At 43.0% G+C, this 17522-nt stretch overlaps 1 pseudogene; it reads right to left on the bottom strand.

Moving 5' to 3' along the window:
* LOC120039780 overlaps window positions 1-17522 on the bottom strand; it is an 86998-nt pseudogene that overhangs the window by 67238 nt on the left and 2238 nt on the right.

Raw genomic sequence — 17522 nt, forward strand, 5'->3', positions numbered from 1 at the left:
CTATGTGAACTCTATGTGAACCCTATGTAGTGATGACGTGTGCATGTCTTCTGGTCAGGCAAGCCTGGTTAGGTGGGGGCTATGGGGTGAGTAAGGGCCCAGTTGACAGGTCAACCGTTAATGATTGATGACCCAAGCCTGATTGATGACCCTATGTAATGATTTATGACCCTATGTCATGTAGAAGGGTGCATGCCCAGGGGGGTTGGGGGTTGAGTAAGTGACCATGTGTCAGGTCAACCTGTTACTGTTTCTCACGGTTTGGGGTTGGTTAAGGCCCCTTATAAAGCGCCTGAACAATTCCTGTTTAAGAGTGCACAAGATCTTAAGAATAACCATGGATTTTGGGATCGGTACCAAAGAAGTGATGACGGTAACAACTGAAGCAGGCCCTCGGGTTGCCCATAGAGCAAGGGCAAAGTATCAACCAGCAATATATGATGCGACAAAAAAACGTTTTTTAAATGTGTATAGAACCCAAATACCGCCAGCAAATGCTCTGACAGATCAAGTGTTGATGTCTAATGGCCAGCAGTGGGGGTATCGGTTTGATTACCTGGCCTGTAGAGTGACCCTCTATACGGTAGATGAAGGAGAAGAATATACAGACCAGACTGTAGGCTTGGAATATGGTGTTGAAGATTGGTCGGTTTTTCGCAAGGTTGTGTGTCCTGAACTGAGCCTTATCACCAAGGGGTATAGTGTGTTCACGGGCCACGAGACCCGTTGGGAAGGTACCCCTGACTCCTCAGGACAAATATTTCACAGGGTGAAAATACAAAGACAGAATGGCCGTCCGTGCGGCTGCGTGGAGTTCTATATCGGCACCGAGGCAATCCGAAACCACAACATTAGGGGTGGTGGCCTGACTGGGGATACCCGACTGCGTCTGCTTATTCCTTTTAAGAGTTGGGATGTAATGGAATTGAAAATGTTGCAACCGTTGGATGCTCTCTTTGTACAGAGCCAACAGCGTCAGAGCCTTGTTCATTTAAAGAAGTGCATAATATATACGAATCGTAAAGATTACGATGCAAAAGAGCCTCAAGAAGATACAGCGTCAGAAGAAAACTAAGTAAGCGGATGCTTTAACCCCGCCCCCCCAGATACCCAATGGCCTTGTTCTACAATAAAAAGAAAAAAGCAGCCAGTTCTTCATTTCAGCATACACCATGGATCTCCAGACCATCTACGAGGAAGACACTACGTCATGGGGGCCCGACACTAAAGACTCTATGCCACGAAGCCCTACACTCTACGCACCCCTGGCAAGACCCGTGACACCCCCGACATTTACCCAGCCTGAGGATGTGTTTGATGGGGTGGCCAGTACTATTTTTGTGGATACCATCAAGGCCTCTGTAGCTACACTTTTAAACGTGGTGATTGGCGAATATATACGAGAAAAATGCATCGGCTGTGAGATCAATCATCCCAGCCAGCGTCGTCATCCTTGCCTCTACGACCCTCCTAGATACTACTTTTTCAATCATTTTGAGGAGCTGGTGAAAAGACTGTGGTCCTGCCGTTTTATACCAGCGCTGGTCATCGCCCTGGAGTCTATGGGTATTGTGCCGTCTATCCCTAGAGTTTACGGGGTAACCGAAGCCTTCCTACATGAACTGAAGGAGGCCATCTTCATCCACGAGAAACTCAAAGAAATCCGACACACCCTGGTGGACGACAACAAATACAGGGAAGCTGTGGTGGCTGATGTGATGCTGTTCTGGCTCAATAAATCCCAAGAGACCGAGTGACATTTTGTTATTTAGAGCTATGGGTAACTATGTGTCTACGATGTTTGAGCGAATAAATACCTTTTTTCTTTTGAGAGACCTTACATATGTTATGCATCAGATTATTGAAAATAAAGTGAACAAGGGATCGTTCTACACGACACACAATACCTGGGCTAATGTAGAGCGTTTGCTGAAAATGGAGCAAATCATGAAACATGTCCGACATACGGGCGAGAGTTTACAATGGTCACATATGGTATCAAGGCTTGTTGAGGATTCTGAAGAACTAGAAAAAACTTTGTCTAAGATTTTACATTATTTGTTTGAACCACCCTTTAATGTGAATGTGTATCATATTTGTTGTTTATATACTTATATATCAGACGTGTGTGTTTTAAAAATTCAGCGAAACAAACCTGTAAATCTAAACAATATATACAGGGTGTTGCATGCGGTGATTGTTGAGAAAACGGGGACTTGTATCTTGCAACAAATCCTGAATTGTCTGTATACGTAATAATTGTTGCATTCTTAAAATAAAAATTCACAAACTGAAATGTTGTCGTTATATGAAAGTGGCTCATTAACGTTATTGTACCTCAGAGAGGCAAGAAGGATGGCTGAGCAGCTGTTGAAAAACATATATTATAATCCCGCTAACCCCGGGTCTTATGGGGGTAAAGAGCGTTTACAGAGAGCTATAGTCGAAGAAACAGGTAGTCTGTTAAGCGATGCTAAAGTGAATGAATGGTTATCCGAGCAAGATGCCTACACTCTACATAAACCTGTAAGAAAACAATTTCCAAGAAATAGAGTTTTTTCTACGCATCCATTATCCCAATTTCAGGCGGATCTATGTGACATGCAGTCCCTTGCCGATAAAAATGATGGAAATCGCTACATGCTAACTGTTATAGATATTTTCTCTAAATTAGCCTATGTAAGGGTGTTAAAAAATAAGAGCGGGGCAGAGGTGACCAGGGCCTTTGAATCGATCTTGAAGGCAGGAGGCGCACCCAAGAAAGTGCAGACGGATGGCGGAAAAGAATTTTTTAATAAAACATTTCAGAAGCTAATGAATAAGTATAATATAGTACATTTTGCTACAGGCTCTGATTTGAAAGCTTCGGTTGTGGAACGCTTTAATAGGACTTTGAAAGAGCGGATGTGGCGATATTTTACAGCTCACAACACCCACAGATATACAGACATAGTTCAGGATTTAGTAAACGGGTACAACCACAGCTACCATAAGACTATACGTATGAAGCCCTCTGAGGTCTCTTCGGAAAACTCTTTTCAAGTCTTTAAAAATATGTATGGTTTGTTCCCACTTCGCCGTAAGAAAAAAATGACTTTTAAATTCCTAGTGGGTGACTTGGTGCGTATATCAAAGTTGAGGGGTGTTTTCGACAAAAAATACGAACAAGGCTTTAGCTCGGAGTTGTTTACCGTTACAGAATGTCTACCACGCATTCCCCCGGTCTACAAATTAAAAGATTATGACGGGGATCTTATAGAGGGATCTTTTTATGAGAAGGAATTACAGAAGGTCCAGTTGGGTAAAGACAAAGTCTTTCACGTGGAGGAGATTCTAGATCAGAAGAGAGAAAAGGGTAAAAAATGGTTGCTGGTCCGCTGGAAAAACTGGCCTCAAAAGTTCAACAGTTGGGTATTGGAGCATGATGTGGTGGAGGCAACGGGGATTAATTTAAACCCCTAGTCATGATAACTAGCGCATCAGTCGCGTGTACACAGTTGGGCATCATGGAACACAGCGGCTTCTACCTGACTCTCCCCAGTAATGCGTCGGCACAGATATATCGTAATAATCAGAGTTCGAAGTATACAACCAATTTTCCAAAGCCTATAGAGTTATCAGAGGCTTGGGAAGTAGGTCTCAGCGAGATTACATACCCACATAGTTGGTATAATATCAAAGCTAAGGACCGTGATTTTTATTGCAAAAGGTTATCGGAACCTGCGAAACTTATTAAGCTTAAAAAAGGTTTCTATAGAACCGTCGACAGGATCGTCTCAGAGTTGAATGAACACCTAACCCTGAACAAGATGGAAATATTCCTATTCTACAATCCAATCCATAAAAGGATACAAATCTCAGGGCCTGCTAACGGAGGTATAAAGACCAGCGGTAATTTATCCTACATGTTGGGGATGGGTCCCAATAAATGGACGTATGTGAACGATAAATTATTCCCATTCCCTGCGGATATACATGCAGGCTTTTACAACATATTTGTGTATACCGACATCATAACCTATCAAAGGGTCGGAGACAGCTGTGTGCCCCTCCTGCGAACAGTTCATATAGACGGAAAGGATGGGGACATCGTCACTGTCAATTATGACAAGCCGCACTACGTACATGTCAGCAAGAACTATATTGAAAACATTCTGGTTGAGCTTAAAACGGATCAGAACGAAAACATTGAATTTACTTATGGTAAAACGATTGTAAAACTCCACTTTAGACCCACCAAAACCTCTCTACATATATAATATCTGTATTATATTTATAAACATAATACAAATAAAAGAGTTATGGAGCACCATCAGCTCGACCCTAACCGTTATGTTTCATACTATGTGGATCAAGTGGGTAATGGACTACCAGGATATCATGGAGCACCGACAATGTATGGTTCGGGGATAGGAGGTATATTCCGTAACCTCTTTAGGATGGTTTTACCGTTTATGAAGAGAGGCTTCAGCATAGCCAAACCACATTTAAAATCAGCGGCTAAAAATATAGTGAGTGAGGTTGTAGCCAATGCTATGACCCGAAGGGCGTCACCAGATGTGGAGCATCAAGAAGGCTCGGGGCTTATGATATTGTCTCGAAGACCAAAAAAGAGACCCCCTGGTTTAAGGCGTAGGCCGGCACCTAAAAAGCGGCGGTTAACTGTTAAAAGAACCTCAGTAAGTCAAAGACGTGGTAAAGTGAGGAGGTCTGTACCAAAACAGGCTAAAAGAATACTAGGAAGTATTTTCTAAAAGAATAAGTGACATGGCTCTTTTACATCGAATGTCCTCTGAAGCTATAAAGACAGAACTCGATCTTTTCACGGCACCGTTAACGCAGCATTCAATAGATAGATCCAGTTATGTGGAGATAGCCCCTCTCTCTGCTATTACCGATAACGGGCCTATCGAATTTTTCATACCAGGCCACGGTGACAACTATCTGGACCTCAACAACACCTTGGTGCATTTACGTCTAAAAGTGACCAAAAGAGATGGGTCTAATATTGCAGGCGATGCCAAAGTGAGTCTCATTAATTACCCCTTGGCCACCATTTTCTCCCAAGTTGATGTGACTTTGGGTGAACGCCTAATCAGTCAAAGCAGCGCTACATACCCTTATAGAGCCATCATGGAGTGTTTACTAAACTACTCCGAAGACACTCTCAAAACCCAATTTAGCGCCGGGCTGTTTAGCAAGGATACTGCAGGAGCCTCTATGGAATCGACAGACCCTTCCACAGGTGCAAACAAAGGACTAGCGGCACGAGCTCGCTACTGCGCCGAATCTCGAGAGTTTCATTTGCTAGGCCCTATACACTCTGACATTTTCTTTCAAGAACGGTTACTCTTAAATTCTGTTGATTTAAGATTAAAATTAACCAGGGCCAAGGATGATTTTTGCCTGATGTCTCCCCAAGACGGGGATTTTAGTTTGAAAGTGTTGGGGGCAACCCTTTTTATTAAAAAAGTGTCTGTATCTCCGGCCGTGCGCCTGGGTCACTCACATGCTTTGATGAAAGGAAATGCCCTTTACCCTCTCCAAAGAATTACCATGAAAACCTTTAGCATACCTGTGGGCAGTAGAATCTGCAGTCAAGAAAACCTATTTCTAGGCCCTTTACCTAGATATGTGGTTATAGGTCTGGTTGATCACGCCTCTAATACGGGGAGTTTAGATAAAAAAAACTTTAATTTTCAGCACTTCAATGCAGAGTATGTAGCGCTCTGTCAGGACGGACGTCAGGTTCCGGCGAAGGCTTTCCAACCACAATTTAATAACAACATATCTGTGCGAGAATTTTACAATCTATTCCTGGCTACAGGGCGACATCTAAAAGATCTCTCTTTACCTATTGACAGAAATGATTTTGCAGAGGGTTACACGTTGTATGCTTTCAATTTATCCCCTGATGATGACACCTCAGGAAATCTGTCTGTGGTGTCCCAAGGGAACCTCAGGCTGGAAATGCGTTTCCGTACACCTTTAGCCTGTACAGTTAGCATGATTGTTTACGCATGCTCTGATTCAATCTTGGAAGTGAATGCCCGAAGACAGGTCTTAGTGGATTATTATTAAGGACCTTTGAGCAGAGACATGAATACCCAAGAGTTGGACGGGCTCATGAGCCGCTTGATTGGAAAACAATTTTGTGGAGTGTTGGCTTGTGATGAATTACCTATTGAGATATGGCCTGAGAGGCCTGCAATGTTTATTGTCAATACCCATCCTAAACACATGCCGGGTGAACATTGGCTAGCTATGACATTAGAACAGGAAGGTGGAAGAAAAATCTCAACTTTTTTTGATTCCTATGGCTTTCCCCCCGGTTTTTCCCATTTCCCTAAATCTATTAAAGATTTTTTGACCCTAAACGGTTCAAAGATCTACTACAACATCAAACAAGTGCAAGATAACCTTTCCACTACATGCGGTCACCACTGTGTATTTTACCTGTGCCAAAGAGCCCGGGGAGTTTCTTTTGAAGATGTAATGTCTCTTTATAAGGATGATTTAAGAAGTAATGATAACCTTGTAGCTTGTTTTGTTAGAAAATATCAAAAGTGTTCAAATGTGTGTCCTTTAAGAACGCGTAATCAAGGCGTATGCTCACGTCATATGTTTCAAGAATGTCACAAATGTTAAAATGCTTATTTTTTCAAATAAATTTTTTATTGAATTTAATCATAGTCATTCAAAAGTCATTTTCAAAAGGCTAACCACCCCGAGAGATCGGGATTAGGAAAAGGTCCTGAGACGTTCAGGGGAGTAAATGAGTTATCATCATCGTTTTCATAGGGTGGAGGTGTTGTTGGGTCATCTTTAGGGGTGCTGTATCTCGTTGAAGGCTTTTGTTTTAAAGCTTGAATCTGTTGACGAAGCTTATGGTTGGGTACACCCGAGAGGGGAATGTTGAGGATTGCCAGGGCCTTAAGAAACTGACGCCATCCTGGAGGCCTTCGGTCCTCAGCAACCTTGTGGGCAGCCGTGGTACTTTTAAGCAAGTCCTGCATATGGGACCCCCTAACCACAGAACCCTGAAGGATAAACTCTCCAGAGTCGTTCCAAGCAGCTACCCCCTTTGAGTCTTTTATCTTGTTCATAATGTATTTAACATTCTTCCTGTTACGTAACGGCACATGTGTCAGTAGGTCATGCATAACTTTATCTTCAAATGGCATTTGAGCTTCACCAGACATATTATCTCCACTAGGTAAGATCGCCGGTACAGGCCTTACAGGGGCCGGGCTCTCGTTAGGTTCGACATCTGTTAAAGGGTCCGGTAGGGAAAGGGTTAAATGGCTAGTCTCTCTCTCCCCTTGTTTTACCCGAGTCAAATACCTTTGCATTAGGTTTGTGTATTTTTGAATCTTATCATAGGGGTTCAATCCTTTTCGGTTCAAGACATCCTTCATGGCCGTATCCAAATCATTTTCAGCTGTTTGTCTGATATTTTCAGGACCCTGCATTTGTTTTTTAAGTCTATCCAACTCTTGTTGAGGCACCAAGTACATTTTAGTGGCCATCACACCGCGTGTTCAACCCCCACGTCTGGCCGCAATAAGGCTGGTGATGAAGGGCACGGCTATACTTAGTAAAGGCAGAAGAAAACCCCCAGACTGTTGTATACTATGTCTTTTCTTTTGAAGACTGGCCCTTTTATTGGCAAAGAGTTTGATCGCGGTCTTTTGTCTCTTTAATTTTTTCAATTGGTTCAGGGTGAGTGGAATGCGTCCTTTGAGAAGATTCAAAGCAATCTCACATAGGGCTAATATGAGATCTGAAGAACAGCGACCCAAGATGGCCTTCCGTTCTTTAGCTGTAGACCCAACTAGCCTTCTCAAGAGGGGGAGGTTTCTTTTTAAACGCAGAGACATAGCGTTTACTTTTTAGGAAGGTATGCAGCAGGCCTCTCCCCCGGAAACAGCCCTGTACGTAGCCTAAGGTGTTCTGGAGTATTTGCTTTTAAATCCACGATTAAATAAGAAAATGGCTCTTTGGTAGCGTCCTCATAGCTCTCCATAAAGTATGATTTCCGTCCAGGGTACATCTGCTGAGCTAGAGTGCTAATTTGCAGTTTGTCTCTAGGATTTTTAAACAAGACCATGTAGTTGGCATTCAAGCTAATGGTCCGACTATTTTTACCTTGGTGAAACACATTCTGGACCAAGTAAAGCACGGACAGGTTTCTATGATGAGTATATTGGGTAAAAGCTTGTGCAATTTCGGGGTGTTCGCTACCAGCAAATAGCATATCGTCCAAAACCAGCAGATTATTTACATGTGGGGGGAGAAGTTCATCATCAGACAGAGAATCGGGTATTCCTTCAACAAACTTGATTTTTATTGTCTGCAATAATTCATCATACAGAGGTTGGTAACATGAATAACACCATACAATATTGTCAGGCTTTTGAGATAACACATGTTCAGAATTCTCTAAAATACTTTTTACAAAAAAAGTTTTACCACTGTTTGAAGGGCCTGCAATTAATGCTGAAAAAGGCAATTGTAGACGGGGGTCAAAACCCTCGACAGCAGTCATAATATCTTAAGCTTTAAGACACACTGGGGCTTGTAGCATAAGTCAGTAGCCAAAGGGCAATGTGGTACCGTCAGGCAATAGCTGTCTCTTGTCATAGACTACCCTGAATCTTTTAGTGAGTGGTGCGTTTCTTAGATGGAACCCCTTTTTATCCCTCACTATTTTGTTGTAGGAGCTCAAAATCTCCAAGTCACTATTCTTGTCCTTTACGAACCCCTCGACCAAGCGCGTGATTGATTCCAAGTTTACACGCGGGGCATTTTCATAGTTTTGAGTCACGCCTTTGGCTTTCAACACCACGTGATTGGCTTTAGTCCTAAAAGCATAGCTTTTTGGACCACATGAGGACCATTCTGTAATATGGTCACCCTCTTCGAGTTCACTCGTTAAACCCCCAAAATAGTTGCTAAGTGGGGGGTTCCAATCCCCCGGTTTGCTTACATAGACCACAGAGTCTGTGTCGTGGTAAAGAACCCGCCTCTGAAGCTGTTCCATGAGGGTGTACAGTTCAAGTCGGCCATAGGCTGTGGTAAATGCTGCAAGAAACACATTTACATTACCCGGGGGTAGAACCCACTTTTGGTGGCGCCTCCATTGCACCAAGGCAATGTCTTGACTCAAGAAGGAAAAATGTGAAATTTCGTATTGGTCCGAAAAAACAAATTCCAAAAATTCTTCGGGGTCTTTAATGATCGAAGTTGTTAGCATATTGCATCTCTGCGCTAATTTCCCCCAAAGGGAGTTCAAGTACAATTTCGACACATTTCTTTTGGTTTTGTTGACCTCTATTCTGTCAGGGTCAAGAAGTATGCCTTCTCTGTCATGGTAGTCTTGAATGTACTGGTCTTTACTTTCTTGATCTGTGACCGATGCAGGATAGCCTGAAGCCATCTGCTTGCATCTCAAGAAGGTTTTGATGTACTCTTTAAAAAGTGTGTCTGATTTCCTGGAAAAGTTCCACACTTCAAAGATTTTGGCCACACGATACCCCTTCTCTAAAGCCTTAGAGAATTCTACAGTGACCCATACACCGGTCAGGGCTCTTTCTTGATCTGTGTGATCACATGGGTTTTCCTGGTTGTTGTTTTCACTGCATGTGCGACAAAGGGGAAAGAAAAGTTTTCCTTTAGGACCCTTGTAAGGCAACACAGGTATAAACAGACCCCTAGGAGGGTAGACAGTCGCTTTGATTAAACCAAAATAATTTTGGGGTTCGTCAAAGTCGCTGTGAATAATTTCAGGATGCCCTATAGGATAGAATGAGGAACTCATTACATGCGGATATAGGGATGTAAAATCTACATAGCCTATTGTCTCGTCGGGTTGAGCTACATAACGCAATGTCAAAGCATTGGTCCGGCCTCCAAACAAGGCCTGTCGCGGTTCCAGGGGCTCTGGAGGGTCATAATGGGTAAGGAAGGCCTTAACACTAGGATCCGCCTTTTTGAGGGCTGTCCATTCGTGCTCCCACAAAACCACAACTTTTAACCCGTAAGTAGCCTTTAAAGAATTCAGTTTGTCTTGAAACTCTTGGTACATTTCCCCAAAAGTCTTTTGGGTTAGGACACACAAGGCCTGGGGGACAAAGCATAATTTACAACCGTGGAAGAAACAACCGTTGTACTCATACACTGTCTCAACCCCGTCAATCTGTGTGTATCCATCTACATGGTAAGGCCCAAAAGCCTTCTCCCCCCGATTCAAAGCATGTTGGATAAAAATATCTTTATCCTGGGCCAAGTACTCCAACCATTGAATGGAACCACTAGAGTAGGCCTTGAATTGGCGTCGGTAGTTGTCTGGCGATGGGATAGCTATAGATGCAGGAGTTAGATAGTGTGTACGATAGGTTTTCATGCACGCTGATGCAATAGTTGTACAGCTCCAGGGGTCAATGCCCGCATCTTTGATTACCTCTTCTCTGAATCTGAGGCATCCTTCACGAAGTATAACAACGTCATTGTCACAGTATGATTCCATCTCTTTATGGAAATCAAAAGTGCCATGTCTTACGGTCTCGTACCATGTCATGAATCTCTCCCGCTCTTTGGGAGACATTTGATCACACCCGTACATTTCGGGGGATGGATAAGATCCTATATAATGTAGATTCTCCTCAGATGTGAAGAAATGAGGGAAATAGCCTTTGACAGAGTTTTCAAAACCCAAGGCCTCTGGCATTTGAGCCAATCTCATGGGTAAGAAGCTTAAGCTGTCAATGTATCTCTGTTTGAAGGCGGGGTCAACAAAGCATAATATTTTACTCCCTTGAGCTATGACACTGGGGGCCACGCCTTGCTGTATCAAAGGGTTCAGAAGCAGATAGGAGTCATAGGCTCTAGCATTGTGAGCTATAAACGTGAAGTTTCTGTACTGGGCTTTTCTAAAATGTTTTAGAAAGAGCCGGGCACAATTGGGTCCCTCGGCCGACCACTTTTCACCCTTGAAAGTCATGGTGGACACAAAAATAGGCAAATGAACCCCTGATTGCTGATTTGTCTCAAAATCATAAAACACATATTTCTCTGTATGTTCATCTTCAGCCAAGGGCTGAATGTAACACTCATGTGTTACTTCTTGAACCGCTTCCGCGTCTCTGCTTTTCAAAGGCCCTTTACAGATTGGGCAGTGTATAATTCCACAAACATGAGGTTTAGGGCTATCTATTTTAAGGTTGTAATTGCAATGACATTTTGGACATTTCTTGTTAATGTCACAACTGCTTACAGATTTACATGCCTTGGGATGCCATGTTTCAGTTTTGTGTTTTTCGTAACAGTAGGCCGAACGACATGTGCGGTGACAATCCTCACAGGGTGTCAAGTTTAGCGGTTGCATAGGGCAATGTTTATCCAGACATACTGAACAGTTGTAACGGCACGAGTGCCCCCCCATGCGTGTGTAGCCGGTATGACAGGCTGGACAGACATATGGGGCGCCTAAAAACGCTGTGATGTTAGTTACGGCATAGTAATGCTCATTTTGCACATAAAAGTACATAGTCTTAGGATGTGGTTCGGGTATATTTTGGAACTTCAAGAGAGCGTCATTAGCCCTACTGTGGTACAAAACCACAATCTTGATGTTCAGAAAGTTTTCAAATTTGACTATGTCTGAGAAAGCCACAGCATCCTGTATACCGAGACCCACCGCAGTTTGTAGCTCTCGAGCTTTTTGTAACGCGGCTTGATCAGTACATCCGGGGCTGAGTAAGTGGGCCAAACCTATGGCAAAACATAGCTTATTACCTGGATTGGGAACGTTTATGAGATAGGCCCTTTTATTGCTTATGATTTCGGACTGCATTAGACTATCGAGCTTCCTTCTCTGACCCCCGCCCCCTTGTGGTTGCCGTACTAATTGTACTACAAGTTCGAGGGTCCTATCTGCTAGCACGTTTAAATTTGACTGAACAAGGCGTTCTAGCAGGTTAACAAATTGTTCAAGATCTGCTTCACCATTCTGTAAAATAAGCGATACCTTGCTCTGTAGACTGTCTCCACAAATTTCCAACTGTAAGAGATCCCTTGGTTCGCTATAATCTCTAATTCTAGCTAACAGTTCATTCAAAGTGTCCATAAGCATTACGTAAAACACAGCATATTCCCGAATCTGACCCCCCCATGCGAAATTGAAAAACTGTCGAACCTCAATATTGTTGAATTTATTTCGGCGCAAAACATGTACACTTCGATCAAGACCTCCCCCCTCCAGATTTGCTAGGCAATTGTCCAACTGTTCAAAAACATCGTATTGGGTTTCAGACTCTTCGGACAAGGGTGTTAAAGGCTGATTTATAGGTGTCTGGGGTGCCGAATTAAACCTAGGGCTCTCGTTCTGTACACTGAGCTCAAGACCGCCCCCCTCCAGATTTGCTAGACATTTGTCCAACTGTTCAAAAACATCATATTGGGTTTCAGACTCTTCGGACAATGTTGTTAAAGGCTGTCTTAGAGGTGTATGTGGGGCCGAATTAAACCTAGGGCTCGCGTTAAGCTGGGTAATTAGAGATATGATGGTTTCGGGAATCTGTGATAACATGTTTTCCTCGGAAGGCCCTGACTCATTCATACGTGTAATAATGTCTATGAGTTCGGAGGGAATCTGTGATAATAGATTTTCATCTATTGTCATTATGTCAATTACCCCCGAATCATTCATATGGTTAACTATATCTTGGAGCTCTGTAGGGATCATGGCTAAGAGGGTTTCAATTGTCTCGCTTAGGTCTATAGGGGGCGCCATTTGTCTAATTAAGGATGTGTGTGTGTTTACATGTGTGTTTTTTAACAGCGGTATTTGCTTGTTTTAGCCCTAATGTTTTTTAACATACGGGGTAGCTCGCTACGCCAGAATGACACATCCTGACTGTATTGATGCTCGAGTAGAATACACATGCGCCTCTGGAGTAGAGCCTTTCGTGATTTTAAACCCAGGGTAAACGCTTTGAAAAAACGTTCTTGGTCTATTTCAGAATCTGCTGTTGCCCCCACAGAATTGGCCGATTCAAGAAGGTTGGCAGCTTCACAGAACATCAAATCGTCTACCTCAGAAATGTCATTTAAATCTTTGAAATCATCAGGTTTCGCTGTTTTCTTGACTGGTGTCTTTGGAGCCTCCTCGGTGATGCTTGTCTGGGCATCCTCCGATGTTTGTGCGTTGTCTTTATAAGCCGGTGAGGAGTCTGAAATAAAAATAATACATACAAAAATAGGTTATTAACCCTAAAATATGTTAAAAATGCCAAATACATTTCAGATATAAGCCTATATATTAACAATACATTAATTAAATACCTCGGCTTTTTTGACGAGGGCTGTTCTGAAGAAGTTCTGAAACCAGGGGCTGATGTCTTTGTTCAGCCAGTATTACAGCATCTGCAGGTTCGGTAGATGTTGAGCCTGAAAAAAACAATATAAGGCCTTGTTTTAACATATTCCGGCATAAAAAAATATATAAATAATAAAATAATAAAATATCGCTATAAATAATAATATATAATTGATTCATACCTTGTCCTTGGAACGAGGTCTCGTGAATATCGGCCAAGTAGAATTGTTCGGGTGAAGCGGAACTGTGGATCTGAGCACTAATTGTCCGTTGGTGTTTAGAAATATGGGGGACACCGGTGTCCTGTCCCTGGGGAGTTGACCTGCCGTTTAAATCCTGTGTTCGTGGCTTGTGTGTAAAAACATCCGGGTCATAGGGGATAATTGTCTCGTAGTCATATGCTTGGCAGAAACCGTTCAGGCTCCATAGGGCCTCGTTTAACCTTCTAGGCTTTAGGTCCTCTGTAAACATATAAAATAACTTTTAATATAAGATGCCCACACTTTTTGTTTTTAAGGTATAAATATTTTTATGTATGGAATTCTTGGAGCTTACTTACGTTTACAATTCAGGGTAGGCGTTTGTTTGTCTGCAATTTGTTCCGGAGCCCCATTGGATGGTTCGAGCTCAGTTATACCTCGGAGTATCTGCGTGAATGCTTCAGAATCTATAAAACATTCGACAATATTAAAGCTATAACCACTTTAGCTAATATTGCCTTGTTATACGGTAAGCATACTGGTCCTAATGCATGTTTAATATTTCTATAACATACCACGCTTTTCAAACAATTCCCCACAACAACCAAATCTAATATAAAGATTTATTTCAAGAACTCACCTTGCGATAGATCCATTAGACTGTTTTCCCAGATTATCTTTTTAACGCTTCAGTCCGATAACGATTCTTGGCGTTTCTGGAGGTGCTGTTTGCATCGGAACTAAAACGCTGCTAACAGGGTCGCGGTTGTCAATAGAGTTTGTCCCCCCACTACCTAGAGAAAGTACTGTATGATTTTCACATAGCATTTGGGGTTTGTCGTTTTTTAGGACTAGACCCCAGCTATATTTAACTCCTACGTTATTTGGTTCAAACAATGGGTTTGGTGTGTTTAAACCTTATTACACCCAGGGCTATTCTACAAACTAACCGGTGTGGTAGCACCTCGATGCTGGGGGTTGGGAGTTCTAGACAAAAAGGGGCTGATTTACTTTTTTTAAACCCTACAGCCTCTGTTTTAGACCCTAGAACATAAATTATGTTTTGACATGTTGTTAATGATTCGTAAGTGGCCGTAAGACAAAGACTAGCGAGAGAGAGAGAGCCTTGAGCGCTGACGCATATCCATTTATGAACACACCCCGCCCCGTTTTCTTTGTTTTGAAACACACACACACACAGCCACTCCAGCACACGCACGCCCACACACGCGCGCACATGTCTTTTTCCGCAAGTTTTCTCCTCAGGGACAGACTGAGCTAAGAGTGAACAAACTAACGAGTTCATGACATGGTGAGATTCTGATTTTAAAACCATTTATTTCATTCAAAATATTTAGTACATACATTTTATAACCGTTCACAATTAAGGTCTTTTACGATGCCTTTCTTACAGATCCAGGGGGCTTATGCAACCACCCCCCATTATCAGTGTCGAGTTCGCCCTCAAAAGGCATGGCTCTCTTGCAAGGTCCATCAACACTTGGTAAGTTTTCACTCCAGGGGTAGATCCTCCGTCGGGCCTTTTGGTCTTGACTCTGTCTCAAGGAAAGCCTCGCCCAGCGCTTTAACTGTTCCCCATTTTGGAAGAGAATGTCCAGCTTATTCATAAGGGTTATGAAAATCGGATAATCCAACCATTTAAAACTAAACACAGGAATAAAAAAGTTGACATCTTTGCAGGCTCTGGAAGCTACAGGAGAATTGACAGACTTTGTAGCATTAGCACCATCATAAAATTCACAGGCTAAAATTGTCACTTTGTTATTAGGGGCATAGTCCATTGAAGCGATTCTTAGAGCTTTCAGATCACTGCGTCCGCAGACCTGTTCTTCCAACGCATAGCCCGGCAGCTGTGTACCACTCAGAACCTGTTCAATTTTACATAGCGCCAGCCTGATCTTTAGCCATTCTCTCATCCCCAGAGCAGGAGAAAAAATCCCAGGTTTTGCCTGATAAACGGGTTTGGGGCCACTGTCTGTGAATATCTTTACCGTAGAATCCTCCGGGTGGAATATGTAAGAAATGTGGCCTTCACTCGTACCCAAAAATCCTTTAAAACATTCTGGAGCTTCACACAGAACTTCTTCAAGGCTTTGGTCACTGGGTTCATGACAAGCCGAGCATAACATCCCTAAAATTGGCATAGGTGGCATTTTTGTTTAATATTCAGGGGGTTATCATGTACAGACTTAAACAGGGGGATTGTTCCTAGGGCTTTATAAGGCTGTGCCCCTGACATTAGTGTTTCCTAGACAACAACCCCGGAGGGCTATAAGCTATAAAATAGGCCTTACTCTTTGAAATGTTCAGCACACACACCCCCAACCACCCCACCCCCCTCAAACCAAAAGGGGGGGTCAGGACAGGAAACCCTGGGCTTGCACGCGTCAGCAGAACATCAGCAGAACATAGGGTCATCAATCATTTTTTTGACAGCTGGACTTAGGGTCATCAATCAAAATTTTGACGCGTGACATCTACTTTAATCTCTCTCTCCACTGCACCCAAAGGACATCGAGCCAACATGACATAATTGTGGGAAGGGATTTTCAGTGAGTTTCAGAAGAAAATAAATTGGTAAAACATTCAAATAAAATCATTTTTGGATAAAACTACACTAAATATAATCACATCACCAAATAATTGAATAAAACATATATTTTGCGTCCTCCTCTGGGTACATTGACTTCAATACAAAACCTAGGAGGCTCATGGTTCTCAAGGCTTCCATAGACTTAAACAGTAATTATGACAACTTCCGGAGGACATCCTCCAACCTATCAGAGCTCTTTCAGCATGAACCTTCTCCGCTGTGCAATGTGGTTTCCGAGCTGGTCATGGGTGCACCTCAACCCCGCTCAAGGCACGAAATGATATCATAACCGCCATCGAGAAGAGACAATACTGTGCAGCCGTATTCATGGGTTGGCACCCCCCATTGGGTTGTGCCATGGCGAAGATCTTTGTGGGCTATACTCGGCCTTGTCTCAGGATGGTAAGTTGGTGGTTGAAGATATCCCTCTAGTGGTGTGGGGGCTGTGCTTTGGCAAAGTGGGTGGGGTTATATCCTGCCTGTTTGGCCCTGTCCGGGGGTATCATCGGATGGGGCCACAGTGTCTCCTGACCCCTCTTGTCTCAGCCTCCAGTATTTATGCTGCAGTAGTTTATGTGTCGGGGGGCTGGGGTCGTCTGTTATATCTGGAGTATTTCTCCTGTCTTATCCGGTGTCCTGTGTGAATTTAAGTATGCTCTCTCGAATTCTCTCTTTCTCTCTTTCTTTCTTTCTCTTTCTCGGAGGACCTGAGCCCTAGGACCATGCCTCAGGACTACCTGGCATGATGACTCCTTGCTGTCCCCAGTCCAGCTGGCCGTGCTGCTGCTCCAGTTTCAACTGTTCTGCCTGCGGCTATGGAACCCTGACCTGTTCACCGGAGGTGCTACCTATCCCAGACCTGCTGTTTTCAACTCTCTAGAGACAAACGTTTCTTAAACAGAAAAAAACGGGATAAACATACCTGAATTTGTCAAATAAAATCAAACTTGTCAAATGCGCCGAATACAACAAGTGTAGACCTTACAGTGAATTGCTTACTTACAAGCCCTTAACTAACAGTACAGTTCAAGAAGAGTTAAGAAAATTGGCAAATGACCAAAAGTAAAAAATAATAAAAAGTAACACAATAAAATAACAATAACAAGGCTATATACAGGGGGTACTGGTACCGAGTCAATGTGCGGGGGTACAGGTTAGTCGAGGTAATTTGTACATGTAGGTAGGGGTGAAGTGACATTTCATAGATAATAAACAGCAACTAGCAGCTGTGTACAAAACAAATGGAGGTGGGGTCAATGTAAATAGTCCGGGTGGCCATTGATTAATTGTTCAGCAGTCTTATGGCTTGGGGGTAGAAGCTGTTAAGGAG

This window comes from Salvelinus namaycush, unplaced genomic scaffold, assembly GCF_016432855.1.
Source record: "Salvelinus namaycush isolate Seneca unplaced genomic scaffold, SaNama_1.0 Scaffold3, whole genome shotgun sequence".
Taxonomy (NCBI): Eukaryota; Metazoa; Chordata; class Actinopteri; order Salmoniformes; family Salmonidae; genus Salvelinus; species Salvelinus namaycush.